This window comes from Ursus arctos, unplaced genomic scaffold, assembly GCF_023065955.2.
Source record: "Ursus arctos isolate Adak ecotype North America unplaced genomic scaffold, UrsArc2.0 scaffold_19, whole genome shotgun sequence".
Lineage (NCBI taxonomy): Eukaryota > Metazoa > Chordata > Mammalia > Carnivora > Ursidae > Ursus > Ursus arctos.
Genome location: NW_026622863.1, coordinates 29761803 through 29780895, shown reverse-complemented (window position 1 = coordinate 29780895; position 19093 = coordinate 29761803). Strand labels below are relative to the sequence as shown.

Genomic DNA, 19093 nt, shown 5'->3' with positions numbered 1-19093 from the left:
TCACAGTCATGATAAGGGGGACCAAATGCTGCATGTTTGCACACTGTGCCTTGTTCACAAATGATGCTTCATGCTGCGAGGTCGTGTTTTATGTCAGTCTCAACCTGTTGATAACCAGTGATGTGGCTAGACTGGCCCTTGTGATTCTTATTATGATTTCAAGATGCCCTCAGCAATAACCACCAGGAAACTTGGAAAAATGTGTCTAAAAGGTTTATTACTTACAAGTCCTGGAAATTCCATGGCAAACGTAGGGACGCATAGCAAGGTCATAGCAGGAGGTGAGGAGAAGTACACAGGCCTGATGTCCTGCTTTTCTTAGGGTTGAGGGTGGGGGCTTCACATCCCTAATTCCAGCAAAGGTTAATTATGGCCCGTGGAAAGCAAAGTCTGAGAGCCAGGGCTAACTTTTCTCCTTATGTGCCTTGGGAGGCCCCTGCTCTCACCCTCCAGTCCTACAAAAGCCCTGTCGTGCAACAGGCTTGGTGTCCTCCTAGCCTTTCCCCTCTGCAGCTCACTGACCACTGTGGATTTCCAGAAGGTGCTGTCTGCATGGTGACCTCATGAACCACCATCCCAGTAGTACCTGGGAACTTACATGGAGGAAGCTAGCGTCCTGCTTAATGAGCTTCCTCCTGTCTGTCTCCTCAGGACAATATACCTTCCTTTCAGGAAGGAAATCTTTCATTTGTAATCATTATTCACAGGAACAATATCACAACAAGGTGCAGGCATTGTGGTGGTTAATTTTATCTGTCAGTTTGACCAGGCTAGATGATTCCCAGATAGCTGGTAAAACATTATTTCTGGGTCTGTCTGTGCATGTGTTTCTGGAAGAGATCAGCATTTGGAACTGTAGACAGAATAAAAAAGATTGCCTTCACCAATGTGGATGGGTACCACCCAGCCCATTGAGGGCCCAAGTAGAATGAAAAGGAGGGAAGACAGATTTGCTCTCAGTACTTGAGCTGGAATATCCCTCTTCTCTTGCCCTTGGACATCAGTGCTCCTGGTTTCCAGATCTGCAGACTTGGACTGGGACCATTGGATCCACTGGTCTTCACACCTCTGGGTTGAACCATACACCATTGGCTTTCTTGGGTTTTTAGCTTGCAGATGGCAGATTATGGGACTTCTCAATCTTCATAATCACATGTGCAGATATCTTATAATAAATATTGTTCTATATATCTATATCCTCTTGGTTTGATTTCTCTGGAGAACAATGAATAATACAGATTTTAGTACCAAAAGTGGTTTTAGAGGAAGGAAAATTTGAGGATGAGTTTTCTTTTTTTTTTTTTTTAAAGATTTTTTATTTATTTATTCGACAGAGATAGAGACAGCCAGCGAGAGAGGGAACACAAGCAGGGGGAGTGGGAGAGGAAGAGGCAGGCTCATAGCAGAGGAGCCTGATGTGGGGCTCGATCCCACAACGCCGGGATCACGCCCTGAGCCGAAGGCAGACGCTTTAACCGCTGTGCCACCCAGGCGCCCCGGGGATGAGTTTTCTGAATTGGTTCTGGGCCTTCTGGAATTGGCTCTCTAATCTGATTAGATTTAAAGAGGCTAATGATTATTTCCAGCAATAAAGAGAGCACTGGTAGTCCATGGTGTGAACCGTTTATAGCGATATGCAAAAGACATGCATTGGATACTCCTAATCAAGGCATTAAGTAACTCTATATGTAATACTTTCAAACATTTCTGGAAAACAGAGGAGTACAAATGACCCTGGTTAATTGCTCCTAATGTGGCTAGACAAAGTGGTGAAAGAAACGGATGAACTCAGAGATTTGATTTCTCACCACATAAATGACCCGAGAGCTTCTATGTGTGCCCCGAAGGAGACGCTGTACACACAGGGCCGAAATTGCTGAAAATCAAACACAGACCCCATCCTGCAATTAACTGAGTTACAACACGAATTGAGCCTCTGGGGACATTGAGCCTCTGAATTCTAATGAGTTCTCCCATGCCAGCAGAAGGGGCCTCTCCACCCCCAGTGGTATCAGCCATTCCACCCCCCCTTTTCTGGGATGGAGACGGGAAGTTACAATGGGACAAAGTTGACTGTTCTTACTGATATTCAACTACTTTTTATCAAATAAATGTCCCACTATTAATCCCTTTGGTAGATTTCCAGAATTTTGAAAATCTTGGTTTTTGTCAATCATGCCAATATTCTCATTCTTTTATGGAGAATTTTTGAATGTTCTTACCCTGCTCTTCCTGCTGATGTCACTGAGGGTCCTAGAATGAGGCTATTAAAAACATGACTGCAGCCCTTTTTCTTCACTTTTCCAACAGTGTTGTGTTGTCCAACCAGAGGTTACAACTGTCCATAGGGGTCACTTTGCTGAAAAGTGACAGATGGTTTTGTTTGTGAAAAAGGCAAAAAAAAATTTTTTCATAGCGTTTCCCTTAACAGCAGCATACGATAATCCCCAGCTGTTCAGTATTTGTCACGTTTCACAAAGAATCTACAAGCATTGAGTAGGATTTATCTTCCATATTTTTAAGTAGCCATACCTCAATTTGTACAGGTTTTCTTTTTTTTAAAATAATTATTTTAAAAATGCTTTTGTTAAGTAAATCCAACTGATCTTTTCTCATTTCAATTTTTTCCTCAAGAGCTAGCATAAAAATGAGTCAGATCCTGCAATTAATTCCATGATTTTCATGACATTTCTATTCTTTCAAGAATGCCTTTGTCACTATGACCTCTAATGGGGAAATCTCTATCTCTGAAAATTGAATGACTACAGTTAATCTTTTAGCATCTCAAAGTAATTCTGAATGTTCCTTCTCATCTTTACTTCAAAATATTGGCCCAGTTTTTACATGTATATTTATTTATGTGCAAACCAAGAAAAACTTAGCCTTTTTGTAGTCTGTGGAATTTTCAGGACTTTTGCGTGTTCTCATCACATGCCTCTGATCTTAGAACCCAACTGATGGAAATTATTCCTATCTTTTTGAAAAGAGTTTATTTATAAACAAAATATTTGAAACTGGTCATGAAATAGGCTATTCAGAATCTTCTAATAGTGTGACATTTCAAGAACATTTTTCACAAAATATCTGAGAAATATCTCTTTTATCTTTTGTATATTCTCTTTGATGGTCTATAAATATTACTAGGAACATGATTTTGAAGGAAAAAAAAAAACCCTGTTTTTCATGTAATAGTGTTGAGTGAAATTTATCTTTCTCTTTGGTTTACCCTGGTGGTCCTTTTTGAATTTTCAGTGATTAATAATGTTGAAAAATATCAATATTCATCTGAAAGTGAAGAATACCTCAAAATATCTATAGCCTCTTCAGAGTCCCTTGATAGGAGGATAAGAGTGAGAGGAGAAATTGAACTGGATGGAGAAACCAGTCTTCAATAATTGTGATTAGAATGTCTTTTATAAATGTTATGACAACATATGATTATCTCAGATCATTCCCAGGGTTTTAAAAGTTGCTTTTGCAGCTGAGGCATTCAGAAACTCAGGCATAGTTGAATCTCGACCCCAGTCTTGTCTTCTCACTCTTAGAAAATAAAACTTCCCGTGGCTCCCTTAACGTATAACAAATTGCCTCCATTTAGTGATTGCAAGTGTCTAACCAAAACTATTCATCAACACTTCCACCGTCACTGCCTCCTTCCTCCAGGTGGGCTGACAGAAGTGGAGGTCTGCGACCCGGGAGAGGGTGAGCAGCATCTTCTCTCTGTGACGCACACCCTCACACACACCCCTCCCAGGCACACGCACAAGCCACGATATCTAATGCCGCCCTACCTGATGGAATTGAGGGAGGAGAGACGGGGGATAGGGAAGTTCCTCTTTACCTGGTCCTGTTGTACTTTGGCTTCCCTCTCTCTACACCTGGAAGATCTTTAAAGCACATGCTCTCTCTCGCATGGGTGTTTTCATAACTTCTTCAGAGCTCTCTGACCCGTCAGCCTGCTGGTTGCACCGACTTGCAGTCTGGGTGATGTTTTCTGTGAGACTATTGTCTCTCCTCTCTCAACCCCTAATTTTCAGAACCTTCAAATGACACAGACTCTCTGTTGCAGTTCTGTCTTCTTCCTGGGTGGTTTACTTGTTCAGGTGTCAAAATAGGTCCAGGCTGAATCTTAGTGTCTCACAGATCACATCTGCTTCATGAAAAACATCACCTGCCCTGTGTCCCTGCTCAGCAAAAGTCCAGGGCAAGTCCTGGGTGGCCGCCTTTATGGTGGTTGTCCTGTTCTCTTTATAACTTTTTTTTTTATTATTAAAACAGTGTTTGTTCTGGAGACCTCGAAGTTTCGATGGCAAGAGTCAGAATCCATTTTACCATTTTTACCCCTTCCAGGAAGCATGAAGCAAGCTTTCCTTGAGGCTCCATTGGAACCTGGCCTTCTCCCCTCAAGATAAAGGAGGTAGATATTCCTCCCTCCCCCCTACACACACACACACACACACACACACACACACACACACACGAGCTTACAACACTCACGTACCCTCTCCTCTTGGGTGTTGGGGGGTGGGACGAATGGCACAGATTTCTCTGAAGAAATCATCTTCATAAAACTCCTAAATAACTAAAAATCCTAATCATTTTCTACCCTCCATCTTAGTGAATATCGGTTCCTAGCATTTCCTTTTGATATCTACGTCATGAGCTGACTCCTAACACACTTTATTACACACCGTCTTTTTTACCTCTGTGTATCTTAACCAACTCTTTCAGTATCACACCATTTACTTTTTCAGGAGCTTGCAGTCAGAAAATCCACTAAATTATATTATTTGGGTTGGAAGAGATTTCCAGAAATGTAGGCCCTTGCTGATCAAAACTGGTCTTGCAGCCATCACTGAATTTGAAAATACAGTTAGGAGTTGGGAGGGTCAATAAACCAATCTTTCAGTTAATCAAAGACTATCTTCCTAGACGAGCGCCTTATAAACACAAGTAGAAAATTAAAAGTTGTTCTTTTCCATAGCTTTTTCACAGTTTAATCAGAATACTTTCAGGAGCTTGCTGGCTTTGGCAACACACACACTAAAACTGGAATGATACAGAGAAGACGGGCATGGTCCCTGCACAAGGAGGATGCATACATTCATGTAAATTAATTTCAGGAGCTAAATCACATATAAATTTTTACTTACGTTCAAATGGGAAGACTCTCTTCCTGCCATCTTTCTCATTCCCATCTTATTTTCCACAGATGCCAGCAGAGGCTCTCTTTTCTTCTGGTGTTCAGTTTCAGCTTAGAGACTGCTAATTACTGGGGGAAGATTCAGAGCGAGACTGAAACTCAGCGATCTGCTGTCTCTGTTTATCCTTGACAATCCGTCTTCTCCATAGCACCTTCGTGCTTAGTAGAAAAGGCAGACTTAATTAGCGTAAGTCGCAAATAACACAACAAGTCATTTCCAGACTTTGGTGAGTCTTTAAAAGATTAAATCAAAAAACTACTTTTGTCTGCAATAACTTAAGCCAGCAAAGACTTTATTATTTATTTTGTGTTTTCCCCTCAATCTAAGCTAAGTTATCTAAAGTATTGTTACCAATGATCCTCACTTATATGTCAGTTAAGTACAGTAACTCAAATGTGTCAGCTGTGTTTGATACAATAAAATAACTTTGTAACCAAGGAAAGTCTAGACAAATAAAAAGATATCTCCTGGATAAGACTTCCAGGAGTCACACTGGCCCTCTTATCCCTTAATAAAAGAACCCAATATTTAGCTGTGTCCCTTGCCATTAATGGTGTCCCTGCCTTCTTACCAGCCAGGTACAAACTCCAATAATATGTTCTTTTCGAGATGTAGGAAGAAATTCTGTGTGGTAATTGCAAAAAGAACAAACATCTTAAGTGGGAAAATTTATATTCTAATTTGGAAAGAGCTAAGCAAATACCTACATAGAAGATTCAAGATGATCTTGGGTACCTTAGTATTCATTGTAGTGTCATTTATGATAGCAAACATTTGATAGCCTGAAAGTCTAGCAGAAAGAGAGATTATTTAAATTACTGTACAACCATGGGGTGGAGGATTTTGCACATCAAGTTTTTCAAGGACACTCAATACTATAGGAATATATCTTGTTTACATGCTGTGCAAGAATTAAGTCAAGAATATTTTTCCGTATGATGGAAAATTATGCAGCCTTAAAATATCATTTCTGAAGATTACTTAATAACATGGGGGAAATGTTTATGGCATTATGTTAAAAAAGCATAGTGTTCGCTTGTTACAGCATGTCAATGTGTGCATAAAACAAATCTTAAAAAGAAATACATGAGAGTGTGAAACACTGCTTTATCACGGGTGGTGAGGATATGTTGCAGATTTCCTCCCCTTCTTTTTATATAGTTGAAAGATTCTACAATGGAAAAGTACAGTCTTTGTAGTAGAAATACACTTGCAACTTACATTTCTAAGAATAAATACAAGCACTATAGAGACTTTAAATAACAGGAGGGTTGGGGAGGCTTCCTTGGCTTTGGCATTTAGAAGGTAATTGAAGAACTTAGCCAGACCATTTTCAGTGAAGTTGATGGGGGTAGAAGTCAGTTTGCTGTAGATTAAAATTTTAAATGGGAAGCTGAATGTGTTCGTGAATCGAAGCCCTATTTCCAAACCGCTTGGCTATGAAAGGATGGAGAAAGATAAAGGAGCAGCTCAAGAGGGACATTTGATGAGGAAAGGACTGTATCTGTATGTTTAATGGGAGATACCAGAGGGTATTTAGGGCTGTGTGGGAGTCAGTAGAAAAGCAAACGTTTTGAATATAGGTTAAAAGCCTCAATTTTCTCTTTGAAGGAAGAGGAATTATCAGCAGAGGAAGGTGGCTGGCAGCGGGTTCTGGGAGGAGGTTAGTAAAGAATTAAAGGGGTTGCTGTGATGAACAGCACAGACCGCTGCCCCGTGGGCCTAACAATATTGCTGAGCGGCGTTGAAGGCCAGCTGCCACCGTGTTCCTAGAAAGCATGACGACACCAGTCTGCTCAGATGTGTGATTTAATCTAACAGCCCGCAGGAGGCTGGGGACGGAGCAGAAAAGGTGAATAACGGGACCGCTTCAGAATGGAGAGATTAGGAGTTTGGGTAGGAGAAAGGGACCATAATTATAAGTCCTGTGCCACTTCAGTGACGCGGGAGCCAAAGGAGCTGGGATGGGAATTACAACTTGTAGAATGGTCAAGGTGTAGGGCTGGGTCCACTCAGAAAGCGGACAGTGTCCTCAGGACCCTCTGATGAACTCCGGTCATCACGCAATCTCGAGTCTCTTCATTGCTGCTGGGTCTGGTCTGTCACCCTTTCTTTGGCAGCTGCTTCCTTTATTGTAAACGTGACCTAACCGGAGGACGTTTTCCAGCCTCTTTTATATTTATTTTTCTGTAGTTTCACAGAGTTTTTTGAATAGTCAGAGAAACAGCAGCGAATAGCGGGTCTCCTGGAGAAATGAGCACTCTTTGCTACTGCGAACAGAGCTGCTCAGCGGAGCTGGTGAGCGTGCCTTGGGGTCTCTGCAGGTAAAGGGGGCTCCCAGAAAGAGAGAACACGCCAAGGCTCTGCATCGTGCAGGTTCCTAGGCAGCTGGACTTCGCTGGCTTGAGCACTATCCCTGATAATCAGATTTTGTGTCAACCGTGAACTAGATTATGTGAAAAGGCTGAAAGTTGATGTTTCTCTCTCTCATTGGAGGAAATAAGTTAGAAAGATAATGTCTTGGTTTTTCATTGTAAATATATGTTTTCTCATTAGCGTGATACAAAAATTCACACAATTTGTCATCTCTTATGTTCCAGTTACATTAGACATCAGACATGATTTTTCTTCTATATCATCAAGAAAATGATTTTTACTCATTGCTGCCATGGCATCTCTGAGGTTGTCTGGGTCTTTTTTTTTTTTTTTTTTTTGGTCTGGTTCTTTCTAATCACATGATCAAGGAGATGTAGGAGATTCATTGTAAGCCACTGTGTCTATAAAACAGTGTCCACATAGACCATGGGCTACATGATGGCCTCAAAGTATGAGAGGGACTACTGTAGTGTATATAATGATTAATAGAGATCATTTCTTCCGTATCTACTTATGGGGCTCCTTCGCACCTCTTCTGTGATATAACTAATAATAGTTGAAAAATTAGCCGTGTTGTGTGAATATGCTTTTTTAAAGACTTTATTTATTTGAGATAGAGAGAGCTTGCTCAAGGAAGCAGGGGAAGGACAAGAGCAGGGGGGGAGGGAGAACCTGAAGGAGACTCCATGCTGAGCACAGAGCCCGAAGAGCGATAGATCTCACATCTGTGAGATCACAACCTGAGCCAAAAACAGCAGTTCATTACTTAACTGACTGTGCCACCCAGGCACCCCATCCTGTGAATAAATGTAATCAAAGTTTCATAATCAAGTGAGGAGAAAAGGAAAGCACCATGCACACTTTAATATACTCGAATCAATATTTGCACTAAATAGCTAGAATGTGTCTTAGAAAATACCCCTAAAAGCGAGTACTTACTAAGACAGTTTATTTTTTTTAAGATTTTATTTATTTGAGAGAAAGAGTGAGAGAGAGCAAGCATGAGCAGAGGGGAGGAGCAGAGGGAGAAGACGACTCCCCGTTGAGTGGGGAGACAGATGGGGGGCTTGATCCCGGGACTTCAGAATCTCCAAAGGCAGACCCTTAACCTACTGAGCCACCCAGGTGCCCCGAAGACAGTTTAATAATATGATATTAAATATAATTTGTGTCTGGCACTGTTAGAAGTGCTTTATATGTATTATCTCATTAAATCTTTTGCTTAATCCTATCAGATAAATATTACTATTGTCACTATGTTAAAGGAAAATAGAGGCAAACTACCGTGCTAGACATCACACACCCACCACCGCCTGCCCATCCCTACCCTGTACAAGATGTTACATGCCATTTTTTGTTTCACTTACAATAAGGTAACGTTATTAAATTTTATGGTTTCTAGGAATGATCAGGGTTGGGGGTTTTTTGTTCATTTTTCTAATGGGATTCATTCTTTTTGCTTTCCAGCATGGTGCTATTACACTGATCAGTGTCATTCATTGAATGGTAAAGTTAACCTGATGCATCTCTCAATACAGAACAAGAATCTATACCAAAATTTGTTAATGCTAAATATTAAAACAGAACCATTAATACATTGCAGCATTGACCATAAAATGGTATGGAGTTCTATTTGGTTCTGATTTTTTCCTGTTTGGATCCATCTTATCTTTAAAGGTTCTTTGAATTTTAAGGTACATCCATATAATGAAATGCACACATCGTTTTCCATGCACCACTGAACATAGCAGTTGGAATTTTTAAAATGCATTTGTAAGGAGAAACTTAAAGAAGTATGTGTTCTGGTTTATTTTTATTAAAACTCTGCATGCACACCTAAATTACTCTCCTGAGCAGCACATGGCAACTATATAACAATTTAGGCTTTAAAGAAGATTTGCAAGTGCAAATTAAATATCATCTCACGCAGGCTAATGGAGTTTTTATCAACATTCTCCAGTGCCGGTGGGAGGGGCAATAAAGTTTGTCTAAACTGGGCGAGAATAACTGATCGGAACTCGAAAGTCAGAACTGGCCCATTACTGGAAAACACTGAGTGATTTTTGTCAAATTTTATTAATTAAACCTGCACCATGTCCTGACCTCACCCAGCATGTCTTCCCTATAGCGGCTCCCCCCTAAAGACTCTGTCGGATTCCCCCAACATCTAGTCTCTGCATATATCCTGAGGGGAAAAAAGATGTCTAAAAAGGAAACTTTTCTCCAGAGGTCATTTCAGTAGGGCCATGACTTTCTTATATGTTCTCATCTGCTCATCTCATGAAAAATTAGAGCCATCCCTTAACTCTCTATGACCACGCACATTCTCCAGTCCAAATAATTACTCTTACAGTTGTGGTTCTCCTTAATACAACGGAATTCAAGTGATCCTTCAGGAGACTGTCGGTTCAACATCTCCTGTGCTCCAACCCATGCTTCCCAAGTTAGTGGTTCCTCCACAGTCCTCTCAGTTAGGCTGCCTGACGCACGACTAGCTGGGTAGTGAGCTGACCTGGGTTTAGATTCCAAATCTGTCACAATGACTTGTATGATGTGGGGCAAATGACTGTGTTTCTATGAACTTCAATACTCATAGCAAAGTATGTTTAATTAAGGAGGATGATTGTGAGGACTAAACTGGATATTTTTTTTTTGTTTGTTTTTTTTTAAAGATTTTATTTATTTATGTGACAGAGAGACAGCCAGCGAGAGCAGGAACACAGCAGGGGAGTGAGAGAGGAAGAACCAGGCTCCCAACGGAGGAGCCCGATGTGGGACTCGATCCCGAACGCCGGGATCACGCCCTGAGCCGAAGGCAGACGCTTTAACGACTGCGCTACCCAGGTGCCCCTAAAATGGATATTGTGAATGAAGTTTATTTGTTGACGCGTTATAATAGAACCACGTGTAATTAGGGAGGATATAAAATAAACCCAAATTGGAAAGGACAGAAATGCGAAGTTGTGGTGTATAGGAGAAACGTTATATTGAGATAAAAATAAAATGACAAGGTAAAAGTGAAAAACAGGCCCACCCTGAGGCTGTCATAAACCATCATATTTTTAAAAACAGTATGTTAGAGTTTGCTTTCATTGCAGAATGACAGTTCAGGATGAGGACACGATGCTCTCTGAGCTTTGGCAACCTGGAATTGATATGTCTTTCACGTTCAAGTCAGTGATAATTTATTCTTAAGAGCAGTCTATAATTAACAGAAGTAAAATTATAGTCATACCTCCGGTGAAAACAGTAAAAAATGTAATAGCTGTAATGCTCATGAATAATGAAGCCTTACATGTATGGGCGGGAAATACTGTTTGAGAAATTACTGTCTGTCAGACGTTCTGTTTTTACGTGCATCAGCTCATTTAATTATTATATCAACTTTATAATGTTAGTCGTGTCAATAGCTCCACCTTACAGATCACAAAACTGGAGCTCATTGAGTGTACAGAACTTGTCCGTAGTGACAAGACAAATAAGCAGCAAAACCAGGATTGAAACGTCCCTCCCTAACTGCAAAGTGTGTGTCAGCAGTCCCTAGAAGGACTCCCTCCCTCTGCCACTCCCGGCCGGTGGTGTGCTGGATGGAGCTGGCTCTAGTCGCTTGCACATCGGTTGTCAAATTGTGAGCAATTTTGTGAGAGCGTTGTTCAACACCGTTCCTTTTTTCTTTGTTATTGTGAAGTAGAGTTGACATACAATGTTATATTAGTTTCAGGTGTACAACAGAAGGATTCGACAATTCTGTATGTTACTCAGTGCTCACTGTAAGTGTAGTCACCATACAACATGTTGTCACAATATTACTGACTATATTCCCTACGCGGTACTTTCCATTTTTGTGACTTACTTATTTTATGACTGGAAACTCTACTACTTAGTGCCCTTCACCTGTTTTATCCATGCCCCCACCCCCTGCCCCTCTGGCAACCACCAGTTGTCTGTATTTATGAGTCTTTCTCTGGTTTGTTTGCTCATCTGTTTTGTGTTTTAGATTCTACATTTAAGTGAAATCATACAATATGTGTCTTTCTCTATCTGATTTATTTCACTTAGCAGGATACCCTCTAGGTCCATCCGTGTTGTTGCACATGGCAAGATCTCTTTGTTTAAGTCACAGGAATAAAAGGTACAGCATGGGGAATAAACTGACCCTTGTGGGAATATTTATGCCACAGATACTGGCCAGTATTACAAATCAGAGACACCCGTCCCTGCCATGAGAGCTGGATGTTAAACATTTCCCATCGTAGCACTAAATTAAAGTTGTAGATGTCCTTCTAGCTTCTCTCTGTGGCTAATTGTAAATGCCTTTTAAATTCCCTCAAAAGCAAGAGAGAAAACTAACCCAAGTGAACCATAAAAGACTTCCATCAGGAAAGTCAGATTTCCATTAGGCGGTTTGTGTGACACTGTGCTAATGTGTGATAACCTTCGTAGAAATAGGACAGTTTTTAATGTCGAAAGTTTTAATATAGGCTTTCATCTTTGGGAATTTTTCTCTCAAGAGAGCTGATTACTTCCGATGAGTGGAACTATCCCTACTTTGCGCATAGAAAGAGACGTAGTGCTTTACCTTTATGACATTATAAAGAAAAATTTTCTCATGGGAGTTATCGTCATGCTATACGAGTGGGAAATACACTGATTGACTTCTCTCTCGTGCACAGTGAATATCTCATCCCTAGGTAATCCGCCCCAGGTAAATGCCAGCGTGTCCAAAACCAATTCAAAATGCCATCTGTTTTTCCTCTAAGTTTAATAAGTATTTAGAACTGCAAGTAGAGGGGCGCCTGGGTGGCGCAGCAGTTAAGCGTCTGCCTTCGGCTCAGGGCGTGATCCCGGCGTTATGGGGTCAAGCCCCACATCAGGCTCCTCCGCTATGAGCCTGCTCCTTCCTCTCCCACTCCCCCTGCTTGTGTTCCCTCTCTCGCTGGCTGTCTCTATCTCTGTCGAATAAATAAATAAAATCTTAAAAAAAAAAAAAAAAAAAAAGAACTGCAAGTAGAATAATGATTCCACTTTCAGCTAAAATTATTCTTTTTTTTTTTTTTTTTTTTTAAAGATTTTTTATTTATTTATGTGACAGAGAGACAGCCAGCGAGAGAGGGAACACAGCAGGGGAGTGAGAGAGAGGAAGAAGCAGGCTCCCAGCGGAGGAGCCCGATGTGGGACTCGATCCCGGAACGCCGGGATCACGCCCTGAGCCGAAGGCAGACGCTTTTAACGACTGCGCTACCCAGGCGCCCCTCAGCTAAAATTATTCTATTTAGGGATTAGATTTGTCACAAATATAAGATGATTTATAACATTTAAATACATCTCAAATACAAATGCTATGTGTTTATTAATCTACATTCGTGATTTTAACCTTATTGATTTAATAAATTTTATGCAAATGGAATTATTCTGGAAGTATTTTGACTCAGGAGTATCAAAATATTCAGTCTAAAAAATTGCCTCTGCAATTATGGCATTTTAATCAAAATATCAATTTGGTTCCGAAACATTTGCCAAGAAAATTACGATTATACTTACGAATTAGTTTTTTGTTTTTGTTGTTGTTGTTGTTGTTGTTACCTCACTTAAGAACCATGCCTTAACACTGCATTGTTCATGGCTTTCGAACACCTCGAGGAACGTGGCCTGGTCATTGCTGACAAAGTGTATCACAAATGGACCATTTCTTCTCTGAGCATGTGCTTTTTTTCATTTCTCATCAATATATGAAGAGGCTTATCATTTTTGTACCTTTCCCTAATGTCTAAACCCTTGCCTGAAAGAATCGTAATTATCATTTTACAAATCTCATCCATCCTGGAAATGTTAAATTAACAAATATCACCATTAATTTAAAGGTTGGTCCGAAGTGGTAAGAATTCTCTTGGGACTACGTCCATGTCTTTGTGGGAACTTCATATTATCATTCCTATTTCACTTGGGTGAGCCTTTCCATCTCTTGTTGGAGTGTAAGCCCCTGCATTATATAATGTATGATGTCTGTGACTGTTGAAGTGCTTAGGATGAACTGGTGACTGTTTACAGCATGATAGCATTTATTTATTTATTTATTTATTTTTTAAGGTTTTATTTATTTATTCGACAGAGATAGAGAAAGCCAGCGAGAGAGGGAACACAAGCAGGGGGAGTGGGAGAGGAAGAAGCAGGCTCATAGCAGAGGAGCCTGATGTGGGGCTCGACCCCATAACGCCAGGATCACGCCCTGAGCCGAAGGCAGACGCTTAACCGCTGTGCCACCCAGGTACCCCGATAGCATTTATTATCAAAGAGCAAGACTGGGGCATCTGAGTGGCTCACTCAGTTAAGTGGCTGACTTTTGGTTTCAGCTCTGGTCATGGTCTCGGAGTCAGGAGGTCAAGCCCCACATTGGGCTCTGTGCTTAGTGCAGAATCTGCTTGGGACTCTCTCCCTCTGCCCCTCCTCCCTACTCTCTCTCTTTCTCTCAAATAAATAAATAAATAAATCTTGGGGGGGGGAAGAGCAAGACTGATAATATATGTTTATTTGCTATTTTAAGATATTAGATGTTGATAAATATTATGTGAATAATGAGAACAGTAAATCAGAGTCAGTCATTTAGGGACTATGGGATGGGAGACTTGGAGTTGTATTAACCTATATAGTTTGGATATAGTAGGACTTAATGCAAAGGTGATAACTTTCTGGGACAGGGCCTTCCACACACTAGCTGGTAAAATCACTCTATTTTTAGAATCACTAAAATTATTTTTCTAAATAATTAGACATCTCGATTCCAATTTTCCCTTTTAAATGCCTTAAATATTTTAAAGCAGTTTCTAGGAAAAGCCAGTGCCTATCTTTGCACCTCTAGGTAAAGCCATTTTTATGTGAAGTCTTTTTATAGATCATAAATCCAGTATTTTCAAACCTATAGTTGTCTCTCAGTTGAATCTGCTGGACCATTCTCAACCCTGATTTACGAGCAGATTGACATATATTTTTACATTCTTCCTTATGTAGTAGAGATTATGGACACTTTGACATCGCATGGTATCACAGCGTTTCATCGGTAACATGACCCCACTCAAATGAGAGAATCTATGTTATTACATCTTTTCATTATAATATTAGTCATTAGTCATTAGTATTTATTTTTCTATGCTTGATATATAATCTATAAATAAGTTATATACAAACATTGTAACTATATATGTTGTGTAAGTAATATATGAGGTAAATATAAATAAATTACATATAAATATATAAATGTCTATATTATGCATTGCACATACATGCATTGTACATATCTACATTTCTATATAATACATATACATTTACATATAAATTTATTTGCCTTATTGCTTTGTTTAAGCTCTTTGCAAGTCAAGGAAATAAATCTTTTCTCATATGGGTTGCAAACTTTTCCCAGCTTATTATTTATGGTTTAAATTTTTGTAGTTTTTCATTTGACTGTTAATATATGTGTGTATAGATGGATTTGAAAGTATACATGGATTTGAATTTTCAAAATATTTTACATAAGCTTGATTTTCTTCTTAGTGCAGCTTTTAACAGATTCCCTAACATTTTAGAATTTTGAACAAGTCTGAATTTGTGAAGTAATTATGTAACAGCTTTTTTTTTTTCCCATGAAATTTCCTTTCTCTGAAATGATTCTAGACAGATATCCAAGAGGAGACAGAACAACCCTAGCTCCGTGAAGAGACTAATTTTTAAAATCATAAATGTTCATTTTTGGTGTTACATCACAAAGTCTCTTCCATAAAAATTAAATCCAAATCTAAAAAAGTAGGATAAACATCCCGAAAATAAAGGGAAATAGAAATAGCGAAATGCTGCCAGAATAGATATTAAGACGTGCTTTCTTCAGTGGCGAAGGAGGTCCGTGATGGTGACCTCAGAAGCTCATCTATTCACTACGCAGTGGTAAGTGAATCAAAGTGCCCTGGTCTTTGGTTTTCCCCCTAATAAAACAAGAGAGTAGGACCGTCTTACTGGTCTCCAAGCAATGTGTGGAGGACTCCTTGGAGCATGCAAAAACACAGAGGCAAAGAATATATTTTGTTTTCCACTGTATCTATCACTAGCACCTCGGGTTAGCTCTTTGACAACTGAGAAATAAAAAGAAACCTCAACGTATTACATCTCCTTGTTCCACCGAGTGTAAGCCAACTGTGCGTAAATATGCTGTGCAATGGGCTTCTGTGTATGCACGTGTAACTGGAGAGCGGTTTTCCGTGAACATCTAATGACTGTATTAAAAATGTCTGAAATCGCACACCTGTGAGAGAGTCGGAAAAGGCCTTTGATACTGATGTCATTATTTATATAAAGGAACAGATCGGTTTTGCTGAATTCACTGACTTCTAAACTCTGTCTCCACGTTTCTAGCACTTCAAGGCTGTCTTGATTAAGATGTAGGAAGGAATTAAATCGATTCAATTTGGATTAATAAAGCGCTGACTTGAATAGAGTGTTATCCCACAATATTTAGGCTTTCCTTGCTTTTCCTGCACTTTTTAAAAATTCTTCTTCCTTACTCCTTGAGTTTAATATATGATTATTTTACAGAAAGTGCCCATATAGAGTGTTTCAGCACCACACATGTGGCCATTTTATATCAGCTGCAGGATTCTGAAATTATAGTTTCATTATCTCCTGGCCTGTTTTTCAGAGAGAAAAATATATGTGTCCCCACCATTATAAGCTTTGGAGGCTTTGGAACACTATTGAGATTGAAGTGCTGTGCTTGCAAAAAAAAAAAAAAAAAAAAAAAAAAAAATTTGATTCTAACAAATGGCGTACTTTGAATTTTCCTTTCTACTGCATTTTTATTCATTTTTTAATTCTCACATGGTGTTCTGAAGCAGTTACAATGAATCACGGGGCTGAATTCAGCTTTGCAAATATGTTAAAAGAAATTATCAGGCTCTTCACTTCATCTAGAAATATCACCCAAGGAAAAAATAATAAACCTTTGCCAGCTAGTGTTGTACAACAAGCAAAAAGAATGGAATCAGTATTACTGCTTTCCGTTTGACAAGCGCAACGTTGTGCTGTGAGAGAGGCACGACTTGTGAACTTCTCTGAACAGAGTTATGTTCGTATGCATTGCTTACTGAGATCCGTAGTTTGCTCGGTAATAGTACGTAAATACCCCTGTGCTTGAACAGCCGTGTGCGCCGTGTTTAAACTCTGCCACGTGACATGTGGATGGTGTTTCCGCACTTGCTCTGGGAAGTGGAGTGGCCTGCGAGTACCTGCACCAGATCCAAAGGCGGTAGAAATTGCTCCATACATTGAGGACCCACTGTCACTGTTGCAGGGAATGAAGTGTGTGGACCTTGTGAAATTTCTCCAGGGCAACTTCACGGATCGTGTGAACAGCATCCCAAATGGTGATTCATAACGCCTTCATCTATAGGTAGCAGTTGACAAATCACTGCCCACGTGTTGCTTCAAATTCTCAGTGTTACTAATCAACTCGTAACCAGCCTTCAGTAGCTGGTCTCTTCCTGACGACATGTTCTGCAGTAATTATGAAACCTATCGAGCTGGCTTTTAGCTATCCAGAGACTGGTTTTTCTCTGGTTTTTTTCATGCAGGATATTTGCTTACCCACAATTTCCCTATAAACTGTCACGCTGAACTTTGGTTTTCGAATCAAAGAACGATAAAGGGAAAATAAGGTAGAAGGTAGCTACGATCACTTGGAGTCTTGGGTTCATGTACGTACAAGTTTGTGAGATGGTAGGTCAGTCATTGGGTTTGTGCATTTCAGGACTTGTCCATTAGCCTAGCTGTATTTTCATTGCCATGGATAATGCAAAACCATATTGTATGCTACTCTGAAACAGTGGAAAACCTTTTTATTTATTTATTTTAGAGAGAGAGAGAGCACATGAGTTGGGGAGGGGAGTGGCAGAGGGAGAGAGAGACTCTTAAGCAGGCTCCACAGCCAGCACAGAGCTTGATCCTCAACCCTGAGATCATGACCGGAGTTGAAATCAAGTCAGATGTTTAACCAACTGAGCCACTCAGGCACCCCTGGAAAACCTTCTTTATCTGAGTTACCATAGAATCTGCCTACATCCTACATATTTACTCAGGTCCCTGCTGTTAAGACTTTTCAGTGTCTTCCTTTTACATAAATTATTAATAAATCCTGCATATTCAGAGGCAATAACGACGTAAGTAAATTTAAAGTTTTCTTCACCTCTTAATATCTTAACTATTCTGAAGGACACTTTTTGTATTCTATTTCCATTAAGAGGCCCACATTTCAAGTACAAAAGAAAAATAATGCAGGAATTAGTTTCCTTTTATATCACAAAAAACCAGTTTCTTAGAGATGGGCACAGACACAGCTATAGACGCAGATGGGCATCGTGTGTACCTTCAGGATAGTATGCTTAACAGTTTGAGTCCTATTTTAAAGCTGCAACTGTTGAGGCTTTCGTGGCCGGTAGGTCAGCTTTGAAAGCTACCTTCTTTGTGGTAGTTGTTGCTCTGACTCCTCTGTAGGGCTGCAAATGTCAAGACTTGAGAAGGACTCAGAATGTGCTCCTCTGTTCCCTTCAGGATGTTTTAATGATGACAGTGTGATTACAGATACTCTGTTTTCCTTTTCCTTTTTGAAAGAAGTGGGGGAGATTAAAGCAAACAGACAACCGACATGAAATTGCCAAGTGAAAGGTAAAATTTGGCTCTTCTTAAATAGTATTTTTTTAACAAATTCGAATCCTTTAAGAAAAAGCTGCTTTTAAAACAATGTGTCCTTAAATTGTGTGCTTTTGTGCCAGTAAACATTTATTTGTTTCAAATACATCAAGCATGTCATTCATACAAAGCCTTATATTATCTTTAATCATAAAATACAGCTAGGCTTACTGAATATGAATACATTTTGTAGTTTGATACATTATAAAATGCTGTGCTTGGCTTTTTCAGGAAAAAAAAAATCTCCCTTTCAGTATAAGTTTGGCTTATGAATATTGTAACTGTTCTCTTCTGTTCACATTCAGTGAACTGAGAAAACCTTCCTTCTAGTATTTGGAGTCTCTTTCCGTGATTTTGTCTTATGAGGATGCGTAGTCACCGGTTGAGAATCTCTGAAGAAAGACTATGGAAAGCTCGTAACCTTTATGGGTACTCTAGGTTTTGTTTTTATTTTTCAGGCTATATCAGGCAAAAATGTTCATTGGTTTACTTTCCAAAGAAAGAGTGAACAGATGTCACAGTCAGAGTAGGTAATGCTACCGTTTTTCTGGCCAGGACAGTTTTATTTTAGCGTATAACATACATAGTAATTATCTCCCTCAATTAACAGCCCATTCAGAATATCATCGCCACTGAGGTCATACACCAGTTTGCCTTCTGCATGCTTCATATACTTTTTTCTAGAACATACTCGAAGGCTGTCTTTCAAATCTCTGAATAAAAAATGTTATTTCGCTCAATTACACATCTGCATTTAGAGATTGTAAATCAGAATTCTCAAATGGTGG

General features: G+C 39.7%; 1 long non-coding RNA gene and 1 other non-coding gene across 10 annotated transcripts in view; both read left to right on the top strand.

Annotated features, from left to right (window-relative positions):
- Window positions 1-19093, top strand: part of LOC113252511 (uncharacterized) — a 90272-nt gene that overhangs the window by 30481 nt on the left and 40698 nt on the right. For 3 of the 9 annotated variants that reach the window (XR_008960121.1, XR_008960119.1, XR_008960116.1), the window contains exon 2: window positions 10275-10424. The exons of 3 other annotated variants lie outside the window; for them this stretch is intronic. This is a non-coding gene — a long non-coding RNA (uncharacterized LOC113252511). Of the gene's footprint in view, window positions 1-10252; window positions 10425-19093 lie in introns of all 9 variants that reach the window. 3 more of the 9 variants (XR_008960115.1, XR_008960114.1, XR_008960118.1) reach the window with 1 other exon arrangement.
- LOC113252579 (U6 spliceosomal RNA) lies at window positions 5020-5121 on the top strand. Its single transcript, XR_003314930.1, has one exon. It is a non-coding gene; the product is annotated as a U6 spliceosomal RNA (small nuclear RNA).